General features: G+C 41.1%; 1 protein-coding gene across 7 annotated transcripts in view; it reads left to right on the plus strand.

Annotated features, from left to right (window-relative positions):
• Positions 1-14,534, plus strand: part of LOC121277127 (transcription factor 4-like) — a 597,003-nt gene that overhangs the window by 61,270 nt on the left and 521,199 nt on the right. The window lies entirely within an intron of this gene.

A 14,534-nucleotide genomic window follows, 5' to 3' on the forward strand; every position in this document is an offset into this window, starting at 1 on the left:
CAGATACAGTCGGCAAAATTATCACTCTAGGAATTGGCTACTTCATACTAATTACTGATCTTGATCTGGACAATGAATGTGGCTTTAACTTTGTGATGAAAATACAACTCATACACCTAAAGAGACTTGGTACAATAATAGAATTAGGGCACAGGTTACTTTTATACTGAATCACATCATCTTAACTGCTTTGTTGGGAGAAGGTATGGAATGCAGACTCGTGCACTTCATAATTTTTAAAATTTTATTGTTGGGATGAGGGTGCGGCTGGCTAGGCCAGCATTTATTGCCCATCCCTGATTGCCCTTGAGTAGGTGGTGGTGAGCTGCCTTAGAGCTATAGAACCATAGGAGAGTTACAATGCAGAAAGAGGTAATTCAGTCCATCATGTTTGCGCCGGCCAGAAAGAGAAAAAATAAACCAGCTGCTCATTTTAATCCCACTTTCCAGCACTTGGTTCATAGCCTTGCAGTTTACAGCACTTCAGATGCAGATCCAGGTACCTCTTAAATGAGTTGAGTGTTTCAGCGTCAACCACTTAGGCAATGAATTCCAGACACCCACCATCCTCTGTGTGAAAACGTTTTTCCTCATGTGGCCTCTAATCCTTTTACCAATCTCTCCACATAGCTGCAATTTTCAAGCCCTGGCAAAATTCTTGTAAATCTCCTCTGCACTCTCCCCAGAGCAATTTTGTCCTTCCTGTAATGTGGTGACCATAAAATTCTAGCTGTGACATAACCAGATTTATATACAATTCCATCATTACATCCCTGCTTTTGTATTCAATACCTCATCCAATAAAGGAAGGCATTCCATATGCTTTCTTTACCACCTCGTCCATCTGTCCTGCCACCTTCAAAGCTGTGGGCCTACACTCTAAGGTGTCTCATTTTTCAACCCCTCTCAATAACTTTCTGCTTATTGTGTATTCCCTTGCTTTGTTTGCCATCCCCAAATGCATTACTGCACACTTTTCCGGATTGAATTCCATTTGCCACTTCTCCGCCTGCTCAACCAAGCCATTGATATCATTCTGGAGTCCACAGCTATCCTCTTCACTATCAACTATGTGGCCAATTTTCGTGTCATTTGCAAATTTACTAACCATGCCTCCCACATTTAAGTCTAAATCATTGATATATACAACAAACAGCAAGGGCCCCAAGATTGAGTCCTGTCGAACACCACTGGAAACCGTTTTCCTCTCTCAAAGACATCCATCGACCATGTTTTTGTTTCCTGTCACTGATCCAATTTTGGATGCAACCTGCCACCTTCCCTTGTATCCCATGAGTTCTCATTTTCCTGACCAGTCTGCCATGTGAGACTTTGTCAAATGCCTTACTGAAATCCATGTAGACAGCATTCACTGCACTACCCTCATCAATCCTCCTTGTTACTTCCTCAAAAAATTCTATTAAGTTAGTAAAACACGATCTTCCCCTAACAAAACCATGCTGACTACCCCTGATCAATCCATGTCTTTCTAAGTGACAGTACATTCTGTCCCTCAGATTTGTTTCCAATAATTTGCCCACCACTGAAGTCAGACTGACCGGCCTATAATTTTCTGGTCTATCCGTTGCAACCTTTTTAAATATTGGTACAATGTTCGCAAACCTCCAATCCCTGGGACCTCCCCTGTATTTAGTGAAGGTTGGAAAATGATCCTCAGAATGTCCGCTTTTTCATCCCTGGCTTCCTTCAACAGCCTGGGATACAATCCATCCGGCCCTGCTGACTGGCCACCTTCAAGGATGCCAGTCCCTCCAGTGCTTCCTTTCACACTATGCTTATTGTACCCCATATTTCACACTCCTTTTTATCTAGAGTGGCTGCATTATCCCTCTCCTTGGTGAAGACAGACGAAGTACTCATTGAGAACCCAGCCCACATCTTCTGCATCAACCCACTTGTTACCATGCACATCTCTGATAGGCCCTACTTATTCCTTAGTTATTCTGTTGCTCTTAATGTACTGGTAAAGCATCTTAGGAATTTCTTTGATTTTACCTGCCAATGTTTTTTCGTATCCTTTCTTTGTTTTCCTAATTTCCATCTTTACTTCACCTCTGTACTGGTGGAAGGAATGAGTGTTTGTGGATGGGGTGCCAATCAAGCGGGCTGCTTTGACCTGGATGGTTTCAAGCTTCTTGAATATTGTTGAAGCTGCACTCATCCAGGCAAGTGGAGAGTATTCCACCACACTCCTGACTTGTGCCTTTGTAGATGGTGGGCAGGCTTTGGGAAGTCAGGAGGTGAGTTATTCACTGCAGGATTCCTCGTCTCTGACCTGCTCTTATAGCTACTGTATATATAGAAATAACTGGTCAATGGTAACCTCCAGGATGTTGACAGTAGGGGATTCAGTGATAGTAATGCCGTTGAATGTCAAGGCCTGGTGGTTAGATTCTCTCTTGTTGAAGATGGCCAATGCCTGAATGTTACTTGCTACTTGTCAACCAAAGGCTGGATGTTGTCCAGGTCTTCCTGCATTTGGGCATGGACTGCTTCGGCATCTGAGGAGTCGCGAATGGTGAACATTGTGCACTCATCAGTGAACATTCCCACTTCTGACCTCTTGATGGAAGGAAGGTCATTGATGAAGCAGCTGAAGGTGGTTGGGCCTAGGATGCTACCCTGAGGAACTCCTGCAGTGATGTCCTGGAGCTGGAATGGAGAAGGAAAATTGCTATTCCCAAGCCAGTCTTGAGCACCACCTAACAAAAGGCTCAAAGCTGTATCACTGGAGGTTTGGAAACCAAGCCTCAAGTCAGAAGGGCCAAATAGCACGCATTATCTGTTTTTGATCTTGTGAAGGGAGTTACGAAGATAAAAGCATCCCTCTCCTGCCTACCCAAACCCCTCCACCATCTTTACTGCATTTGCACACTTCACATTTGTTGTTTCAGGATCACCAGGATTACCAGAAGCCCAGCAGTAGACTATCTATTTGCCGTCACCAGGTGAATTATAGGAAATTGAAGGAAAATGTGAAAATGTAACAAAGTTATTTATGTTTTATTAACTGATCTTTCAAATGGAGTATGGCTGGCAGTACTGCTAAAGTTGGTCTTTCTATGCATGTTAAGGTAGGACTTTTTGGATTTGGGATTTTTGATGATGGATGTCAAGAGCTACGTTAGCTGTACTTTGGCTGAAAGCAAAGAGTTGTAGCCTGGAATTGACATTTTTGACTTGTATCTCTAAACACAAATATTCACTGCTTTAACAAAGCAACAAATTATATTTATATAGCACCTTTAATGCAATAAAGCGCCCCAAAGCACTTCACAGGGGCATTATGAAACAAGGAATGACACTGAGTCACAGAAGGAGATATGGCCTGAATCTTGCAGTCCCAACAGCAACGAATGCTGAGAAGCACCCCTAGCTGCCCTCCACCATGGCTCCTCACTCCCGACAATGTCAGAGAAGTGCTGGAATTGGGGGGGGGGGGGGAAAGAGAGTGGAGCTGGGAGGGGTGGGGAGATAGTCATTGAGCTGAAGCCAGACCACAGGTCTGTGCCTTCAGGTTGTGATGTTAGAGGGGCCATGGCTTCACCAGGAATGCATTATGCTACTTGGCCTCCCAATCACCTCACCAATGGATCCATGCTGCAACCAGGAGAGCAGGTTCCCACTGCAGTTTATGACCAAGGTAGAGTGTAGGTTTTCAGGCAGTCAGTGGTGTTTGTCTCCTCTTTGCTGCTGACCTCAAGGTCCAGGCCACTGTGTCAGATGACCAAAAGATTGATCAGATAAGTAGATTTTGAGGAGTGTCTTAAAGGAGGAAAGCAATGTAGAGGTAAAGAGGTGTAGGGAGGGCATTTCAGAGCTTACCGCCTAGGCAACTGAAGGTGCAGCCCCCAGTGGTGGAGCGTTTAAAATTGGGAATGCTCAAGAGGTCAGAATTAGAGGAGCACAGAAATCTTGGAGAGTTGTGGGGGTGCCGAAGAGATTACACGGGGGGATGGATACCATGGAGGGATTTGAAAACAAGGATGAGAATTTTAAAATCAAAATGTTGCTTTGCTAGGAGCCAGTGACCAATTGGGAGTGCCTTGAAATAGTTAAGTCTAGAAGTAACAGGCATCATGAGCAGCAGCAGATGAGATTGAAATCCCAACGATGATATGGAGGTGGAAACAGGTGGCCTTAGTATGAATGTGAACTCAGGAGCTCAACTTCAAATCAACTATGACACCAAGGTTGTGAACAAACTGGCTTAATCTCAGACTGTTACCAGGGAGAAAGGTGGAGTCAGTAGTTAGGGAATAGAGTTTGGCGTGGGAACCGAAAACAATGGCTTCTGTTTTCCCAATATTTATTTGGAGAAAATTTCTGCATATCCGGTACTGATTGTTGGATAAGCATGTGATAATATAGAAACAGTGGAGGAATCTATTTCAAACGAGACTAGCGCACATCCCCACTTCTGACCTCTTGATGGAAGGAAGGTCATTGATGAAACAGCTGAAGATGGTTGGGCCTAGGATGCTACCCTGAGGAACTCCTGCAGTAATGTCCTGGAGAAGGAAAATTGCTATTCCCAAGCCAGTCTTGAGCACCACCTAACAAAAGGCTCAAAGCTTTTTCATTGGAGGCAGTGGTATGGATTGTTGGCTGGCCTCCCATCTTCGACTATACATAATTGTGAGCTCACCCAAAATCTGACTCATTTGCATAAGTCCTGTTCATCCTCGCTGACCTAAATTGGCATTTAGTCCAGCAAAGGCTTGATTCTTAAAGTTCTCTTTCTTGTTTTCAATTCTCTGCATATCCTCACCCTTCCCTATCTCTGTAACCTCTTCCAACCTTACCACTCTCTTGAGGTTTCTGTGCTCCACCAATTCTGGCCCCTTGCGCATGCTCAATTTTTATTGCTCCACTCTTGTCACTTGTACCTTTTTAGGTGCCTGAGCCCGAAGATCTAGAATTACCTCCTTAAACCTCTTCCCCCTCACACCCCACCACCCCTACCCTCCCACCTATTTCTCCTCCCCAAGGCATTCCTTAGAACCGACTTGTTTGACCAAGCTTTCGTTCACCTTTCTTGATATGTGGTTCAGTGTCAATTTTTGTTAATGCTCCTGTGAAGCACCTTGGGATGCCTTACTACATTTAAAGGTACTATATGAATACAAGTTGTAGTAGTTGTAATATAATGAGAAGTTTTATTGTAGTCATTTTCAGAAATGTCATTCAAATGAAAACATGTGGTTTTATAAATTGTAATTCTAATAATTTGGGTACAATAGCGAGATCAAACTTGAAAAAGCAGAGTTGACTCTTCCCCTATGAAAGAATTCTATCAACTGTTTTGCATTTTGTTTTAAAAACAGATCCCAATTTATTTTTAAATATTCCACAGCCAAATAGGCACTGAAGTGGTAATGGTTTGGTGATTGGCTTTGGGGTAATCCAGTGTGGTTCAGTGTTACACAGCTACAGTGGCTGCTATTTCCCCAAATTTCATATTGCTTAATTACTCTGGATGAGGCCTTCAGAATAGGACATAAAGTCAACTCCTGCATAGTCCATGTATAAAACAAAAACAGAATTACCTGGAAAAACTCAGCAGTCCATGTATAAGTTGCTTTGATGTAGGCTTATGACTCCTGTATGTGGGTGGTGCTGGTAAATGCTGCTGCATTTATTGCACATCTATAAGTGCTATAATATTGTTTATATAGCTAAATGGCTTGTAAGGCCACTTTAAATCGTATTAGCCAGATTGTCCTTGTTGTAGAGTGACCAAGTTGTACTATTAATGATAAAGTTGATCTGCAAGCACTTCTTGGGTGGAAACAAAGTTTATTTACAATATACTCAGTAGCAACTACACCTTGTGCGTTCAACGCCAACTCTATCTAACACTGACTGCTGAGGTAGCCCACACTACTCTCGTTTTGGTTACTACAGATCATGTGATCTTGCCTAACAGGTACCTTACACACTAAGTAAAACCATAATTACTACAGCCCCACAGCACATAAGTGAATGAGTAGTTTTGCTATTTAATTCAGGAGCTTTCACAACCATCTTTCCTGGTCCAGCTCAAAGGTTACCAGACTTACTGAATTCAGTTCATAACGGTAGTACTTGAAGTCAGGACCTCTTGAGTTGCCAATCCAGCACCATAACTACATTAATACACTATTGCTCTTTCTCTCTGTTTCTCCCTACCCCCTATCCTACCTCCAACACAATTAACAAGTTAAATCCCTCAAGTATGTCCCCAGCTGCCTGGTGTGACTTGGTTCCCTAGGTGCTTGGTACATACTGTCCTACCTATTCCCTGCCATTGTTGGAGATATGCCTAGCTGTTTTTTGACTGAGAGCCTGGTTAACTAAAGCAAAGGAATGGAATTCTATTGGAGAGAGAGAGCAGAACATAAAATGGAACCTGTTAATTTTTTTGAGATTATCTTTTTGCCATTTTGCCAGCAAATGGAAACAATGTATGATTGATCTCTTAGCCTAATCGTTCAGCCTTGAAGAGCTCTGTTAGATCACCCTTTAACCTTCTCTCCCATGAATGTAAAGAGACAGCTCTTAACTTCTCAAATCCCTTTGTAACCATATTCTTCATCCTTAGCAGCATATGAATGAGTCTCTTCTGCATCTTTCCATTGTTTATCATAGAATCATATAGCATAGGATATCATTTGGTTAGCTGAAAAAGCTATTTAATTAACCCTAATCACCTGCACTTTCTCCATAGTCCTGCAAATGTTTAAATTTCAAATATTTATTGAATGCCCTTTTGAAAGATACTGTTGAACTGCTTGCATCATTTACAAGCAGTGCATCTTGGATATATAAAAAAAATTCTTATCTCCCTCCTCACCTTGGTTCTTTCAACATTATTTTAAAACTATGTCTTCTGGTTATTAATCCTCCCTCCTGCCAGTGGAAAACATTTCTCTCTATCTACTCTTATCAAAATTCCTCTCCACATAACTGAAGCCCCTTACCCTAGTGCCATTTTAGTAAATCTCCCCTTTCCTCTCCCCAAGGCCTTGATGTACTTCCTAAAAATGTGCACAGGATTGGATATAATAGGCTAGGAAAAGTGGTATTGAGGCTATCAGGACTCATATATTGTCATTGAAGAATAAATTGGACAGCAACTTCTGGTGACCACACATGTGCAGTTAAATACAGAAATCAGGAAGTTGCTGGTCTGGGTTGTCCTGCTCCTCCAAAAAGATCACTATATTGCTGAGAGACTGCTTTGAAGTGCATTGCACATATGAAGTTGCGTACCTATGCTTTAGAAAACAAAAACAATTTGCACTTCAATAAATACTCTATTAAAACCCCTCTGCTTTAAGGAAAGCCATCTATTTTTTCCGTCTGTTCATATAACTGAAAAGGCTTATTCTGGTACCATTCTATTAAGTCTCCTCTGCACCTCCTCCGAGATCTTGGCATCCTTCCTAAACGTAATTTCTATTGATACCTATGAAATTCCCCAGAAAAAGTAAAGGCTTAAGTTCATTTTAATGTAAGTGGATTTTTAATGGCGTGGTAAACCTTAATTATTGCTAAACAATTACTCAAGTATTGAAAATTAGTTTTTGCAGTTGTGGAGTCTCTTTTGTTAAGATTTTAATTATTGTTGGAAATTTTTAAAAAATGAATGAACTTTTTTTTACTTTACCTGCTTAACCTCTCTTTTTTCCCTCTCAATCCCATCCATCTTTCCATCTCTTTATTTTGCATTCTCTGCATGATTTGTCATTGAATTAAATATTTTAATCTATGGTTTAGACTGTGCTGCTGATTAAGAATTATTCAATTTGGTTGGTTAAGAAGGCATGCTGTTGCCTTGTTCACACAGGTCCCCATAGAGAATGTTGCACTGAAATGGATTTCTGTTTGCAGCAAGTTCTAGTGCAAAATGTTATAGAATGTCTGTGGACAAGTGTAAGTGTAATGAATAATGCTGTTCATTTGCTCTTTAACGCAAAATCTGGGCCAGTATTCCATCTGATTCCTTGCAGGTGATTTCTAAAGGTTTAGCATAACTTCCTTGCTTTTGTATCATTCCTTTAGCCTATTGGCTAAACCTATACATAGTACTTCAACTGCAGCCTTATTAAGGTCATGCATAATTTTAGCATTATCTTTTTAGTTTTAAGAGAATATGAAAGGAAAGATTAATTTCCTTTCTTGAGACGTTTTAGATCCCAAAAAAGCTGGGCTTCAATCCACACTCAGTTTTTGTTTTATTAATATAGGTTATGTGGTTTTGTCTGTGCATATTGGGATCTGGTCAAATTCAATTCATTTTAGACCATCACAGTTGATCCAAAGAGGGAGATTGACATTTTACTGGCCTGGATTTCATCCAAGGATCCAGAGTTGAAAGGACTATTTTATTCAGTTCACTCTACTGCACTGTTCCTTCGAAATAGCTGTAATCTAAAATAAAACTGTTACCTGCAAGTGCCTAAAGGAACTGATGAGCTGTCCTAGATCACCAATGCATTAAGCTCTTGATGCTTTCCTTACTCAATGGTCATGTTCTATTTTGATCTCACGAACACCCTTGTGGTTAAGATTTCTGTTAATGCCAAACAGCAGCTTTTGTGATTAGCCATTCCTCTGGCTAGGTAACTTATATTTGAAAAGCCAGTCAAATAATTGCAGCTAAGAACTCAGCAATTGAATTTGACGTTTTAGGGTCAAGTTCTGGGTTCCCACGGTCGAGCTATTTTACTACATTGCAGGTGTACAGGTAGTTAGTGTAAGAATTTTTTTCACAAAATTGTGCAGAGCTATTAATGTGTAGATCGCACTCTTGCTGAATATATTCCTTTTCCTCCTGCTCAACTAATCTTGGATAATAATTTAGTAACTCAATGTTGGCCAGTCAATCAGCAAGATTAGAAAAATCATGTAACTTGAGTCTGAAATTGCCCAAATTACACTAGTTTGCTTCGTAAAATTTCTTTTTGGAAATTTAGTCTTATGAATAGTTTGCTCCTTATTGAAAACATGAAAATATCTTTTAAAATTGTGTTCAGCTGCTGGTGAGTAAGAAACCAACCATGCATGAGTAGAGTGTTACTTTCCTATCACATGACTGGCAGTATAGCTAGGGTCTGATAGCTCTGGAAGGAAGGTAGTTTGAAACTGTTCCTTTGAGGGCATTGTGGTAAAATTGGATTCAGCTTTTAAAAAAATAAAGACAGCAAAAGTGCTCTTGGTTGTGCTCCCCACCCGCCCAACCTGCTGGCCCCCCCCCCCCCCCCCAACAAACAGCCATCAATGTTACTGCAAAGTGGACCTTCTACATGGAAAAAGGTCAATAGCTATCACATCAACAGGATGAAAAAGTCCCAGGAAATGATAGTAATGCTTGTGTTGTGCAGTAAGGAAGGAACTTCAAGGAAGTTTCAGAATTTGTGGCGGTAGCTCTCAAAAGGAAATGAGGCACGTCCTGCTTTTATTATGCTTGCTGCACATGGGATTCCCAAAGGAGAGCAGGGCCAGCTCAGGGACTCTAGGTTGGCAAAGACTGGATTGTAATGTGTTTGTTTTTCATTGTTTTTATGTTTGCCCATTATTGCTGAGGGTTCTGATGTAGTTTATAAATAAACTTCATGCAATAGTCTGTTTTCCGGTGATTGACATCATTTGAACTTGGCATGCACTAACATAACAAGTGTAGGAGGTTTCTGAAACTTGTGGGTTTTCTTACATGCCTCTTGAAGACAGCTGTTGTCCATGTTTCCTTTAAGATAACGTTGAGATACTTTAAGGTTTTGTGTTTTCATTAAAATAGAGGAGTATTAAATGAGCAAGGTGCAGTTAACACCCATGTGAGACACTGATTCAAGTATTTCTGTCTAAAAGGATGCTGTACAGTTGTTATGTTGCTTGTGCAGATTATAAAATTAATTGTCTTTGTTGACAAAGGCCAAAACTTAAATATTTAAATAGGATAAAGCTTGTTGGAGTTAAATGTCAGTTTGCAGTCCGCTTATGAATTTTCTAGGAGCAGTGAATGGTCAACTGAGAATTTTCCAAATGATTGGTTCTTTGGTCCTATTTGTTAAAAAAGATTTGCATTTGTGTAGTGCCTTTTAGGACCTCAGTACATCACAAAGCACTTTACAGCCACTGAAATACTTTTTGAAGTGGAGCTGCTTTTGTAATGTAGGAAGTGAGACAACTAATTTGTACACAGCAAGCTCCCACAAACAACAATGTGGTAATAACCAGATAATCTGCTTTTTTGCTTCAGTGATGTCAGTTGGGGGATACATAGTAGTCAGGGCACCGGGGATGATGTGTGGGCGGGGTAACTTGCCCTCTTTTCTTTGAATTAGTGCCATGGGATCTTTTACATTCACGTGAGAGAGCATCTTATCTGAAAGACGGCATCTCCAAAGGTGCAGTGGAATGTCAGCCTTGTTCTTTTTTTTGCTCGAGTCCTTGGAGTGGAGCTTAACAATCAACCTTCTGACACAGAGCCACGACTCAGAAATTTAACTAAAGCTTGAAAAGAGCATCTTTTGTTTTCTTTATTATTTCACAAATACCACAGGTCAAAACCATTAACTCAGTTACCTGTATTGTTTGCCATCAGAAGAAACCAGACAGACATTACTGTAGCAAGATAAAACAGTGATTTTCTGTCTCTGCTCATCTTTCATATTTTAAGATAATCTATCTGTTTGGAAAATATTTTTTTGATTTTTGCCCTTTTACTAGGACACTGATTTTATCATGTGATTTCCTCTTAGTAGCACTGCCTAGATGATCTCAATTCAGATGTTTCTCTCAGAAGCTGAGTTCACAATGCTCTCGGGTGTGAGAGGGGCTTTGCAAACTACTGTCCCATTTTGAACCTCCCTTTCCCCTCACAAGTCCTTTGAACTTGTCGCCACCCTAAACCGTTCCCATTATTTCTGGAACTTCATATTTGAACCCCTCCATTGAAATCTCCATTAGGTTTCTGCCCTGCCACAATGCCAAAACAAATCTTATCAAAGTCACAAATTACATCCTATGTAACTGTGACAAGAGTAACTTGGTAACTTTCTCTCCTTGCTTTCCTTGACCTGTCTACGGCCTTTGACACAGTTGATCACACCGCTTCTCAATTCTCCTCTAGCTGGGTGGGACTGCTCTCAGCTGGTTCAATTCTTATCTAGCAAATCATAGCCAGGGAATCACTTGCAATGGCTTCTTGCTGCCACACCATTACCTCTGGTGTCCTTCATGGATCTATTTTGGCCCCTTAATATTTCTTATCTACATGTTGCCCATCGGCAACATTATCTGAAGGCACAAAACAAAAACAGAATTACCTGGAAAAATCAGCAGGTCTGGCAGCATCGGCAGGGAAGAAAAGAGTTGACGTTTCGAGTCCTCATGACCCTTCAACAGAACTAGGTGAATCCAAGGAGAGGGGTGAAATATTAGCTGGTTTAAGGTGGGGGGGTGAGGGGGGTTGGAGGGGGGTGGTTTGGGTGGGGGGAGAGAAGCTAATATTTCACCCCTCTCCTTGGATTCACCTAGTTCTGTTGAAGGGTCATGAGGACTCGAAACGTCAACTCTTTTCTTCTCCACTGATGCTGCCAGACTTGCTGAGTTTTTCCAGGTAATTCTGTTTTTGTCTTGGATTTCCAGCATCCGCAGTTTTTTGTTTTTATCTGAAGGCACAGTTAGTTTTCACTTGTACATTGACAACACCCAGCTGTACTTCATGACTACCTTTCTTGACTCTACCACTTCTGCTAAATTGTTAGATTGATTATCTGACATCGCATTATGGATGATCAGAAATTTCCTCTATTTAAATGCTGGGAAGGCTGAAGATATTGTTTTTGGTCCCTGCTTTAAACTCCACTCCCTACCTACCAACTCCATCCCACTCCCTGGCAACAGCCTGAGATTGAACCAGCCTGTTTGCAACTTTGATGTCACATTTGATTCTGAGATCAGTTTGTGACTACATATCCATGCCATCACTAAGACTGTTTATTTCCTTATTTCACCCCTGTGTCAGCTCATCTGGTATTGAAACTTTCATTCATGGCTTTGTTACCTCTAGACTCGACTACTCCAATGCATTCCTGGTTGGTGTCCCATATTCTACCCTCTGTAAACTTGAGGTCACCCTATACGGACAGAAAGGGTTTAAATTAAACAGCCCTGGTTCTCCTCTTGCCACCTGCCCATAAACTGAAAGGCGCTTTTGATTTTAGATTTCCCCCTTTATAACTGGTGGCATATTTTCCCCAAGCCCTCAGTTTTGGAGTGATCCAATCCGCTATTAATATACTTACAGCAAACTTGAGATAATATACTCACAGCAAACTCAAGATAGGGTATAATCAGAGGGTTAATTTATTTTACACACCCTCAAAATGCAGGGAAGGGGTGTCGCTATGTAACCCCGGCACATTCACGCAATAAAAGGGAGATAAGGGAAAGAAAGAGGTACAGGGCAAAGACTGCAGAAAAGAAAAAGAAAGATTTATTGTTTCACTTGAGTCCACAGTCCAGTAAGTCACTGTCCAAGGAAGGTTCTTTCAGTTGGCTTTGTCTGGCAGAAATCCTTGTCTTTTTCCCAGGAGCTCGGTTGAAGGCTGAGGCAGGTGAAGATGCAGCAAAGCATTCTTACCTTCTGGGAATTAGTTCACTTTGTGGGCAAAGTGCAGGATTCTTTCTGGAGACCAGGCTTTGAGGGAAACTGAGGTCAGAGGCAGGCTACTATACCTTGGTATCCTGCTATCTCTTAGCAACAGAAGATAGAACCCAAAAGTTGTATAGTTAAAGCAATTCAAACAGCTCAAGTCTTGGCCATCTGACAGGGTGGTTTTGGGTTGAGCCATTCAGCTAGTGAAGCCCCCTTGTTAATAATCATTGTATTTTGAGCAGGTAACTGTGGAACTATTAGCACAGCATTGGAGATGAGGAGTCACAAATAGCTGTTTCTTTGCCCAGAGCTGGCTGGTGGAGATGTCTCGTCTACTAGCTGTTTGTGTTGGCTTGCCTGGAATGTTCATACAATGCAAGTCACATTCCAGGAGGTTGATGGGTTTGCCTTTGTTCATTGGAACTGTTCAGAATTTTACAGAGCTACCATTAGCGAGTAGCTGCAGCCATTTTATCAGTCCAGTAATTGTTCTTTTTTTAAAAAATGAACAAGACAATATGGAAGAGAAACACGTTTCTTTTTGATTTTTTTATGCCTTCTTGGCATGACAGTGCACACCAAGCCCCTTTCTCCTTTCAGCCCTGTTTGCTGACTCCCAGTCGAGCAACATCTTGATTTTAAAATTCTCATTCTTGTTTTCAAATCTATCCTTGGCCTTTCCTCTCCCTATCTTTGTGATCTTTTCCAACTCCACAACCCTCCCAAATATCTGCGTATCTCTAAATCTGGCCTCTTAAACATTCCTGATTTTAATTGCTTCACCATTGGTGGCCATTCCTTCAGTTGCCTTGGCCCCAAGACCTAGAACACCCTTTCCACACCCCACAGTACCCCTTCCCTGCACTTTCCTTCTTTGAGACTCCTGAATATCAACCTCTTTGCCCAAGCTTTTGGTCACCTGAGCTAATATCGCCTCATGTGGCTCATTGTCATACTCTGTGCTCTCATGCTTCTATGATGCATCGTGGGATGTTTCATTATGTTAAAAATGCTATGTAAATATAAGTTTTTGTTGTTTTGCTACATTACGCACCTGCCAAGGCCCATTTGACCTTCGTTTAAGTCTATCCTCTGGGCTATTTTCCTTTGAGAAGTTGCAGGTACATTAAAATTGTGTAAGCCGTGGAAAAAAATTTCTATTTTAGCTTGAAGAACTAAGAACCTGTAGTTAATCCAAAAAGAACAGTGGGAGAAAGTAGCCATTGACCTAGTTAGATCAGAATAGTGCTAGGTCACTGTTTCTGTTACTGCTCTCACATACATGCAAAATCCAGCTGTAATTTCCACACCAACTTCAAGGGAAGCCTACATTCGCAGACAGATGCATATATCTGCAGTTCAGTCAAGTCTTATCTACCAAGGTGGAAAGGTGCAGCATGCATTCTTTTTAGAGGTATGCTCTAATCAGAAATATGCAGGATTCCCAGCGCCTCAGTTCATTCTCTTTGGCATAAGATTATAAAACGTAGTTTGCGCCTATGCTTCATAGACCAATGCATTTGGAGTTTGGTGATTCTGTAGGGACTCTCGAAGTTGCTGACAGATTACATTTTTAATGGCTAATGGCCATTTACAAAATCTGTGGTCACAATTAGCCTAGCTCTGAATTGAGTTCTGAAGAAGAGTCATACAGACTCAAAACATTAACTCTGTCTTTCTCTCCACAGATGCTGTCAGACCTGATGAATTTTTCCAGCAATTTTTGTTTATGTTTCAGATTTCCAGCATCCGCAGTATTTTGCTTTTAGCATTTTCTTTGTCTTGGGTTTCAAGAATGGTATTGTTTAGAATGCAAGTTTAATACAAAATGTCTCATGAAATGTCAGAATATGAATAAAATTGCTAA

Source organism: Carcharodon carcharias, chromosome 1 (assembly GCF_017639515.1).
Source record: "Carcharodon carcharias isolate sCarCar2 chromosome 1, sCarCar2.pri, whole genome shotgun sequence".
NCBI classification, from domain to species: Eukaryota; Metazoa; Chordata; class Chondrichthyes; order Lamniformes; family Lamnidae; genus Carcharodon; species Carcharodon carcharias.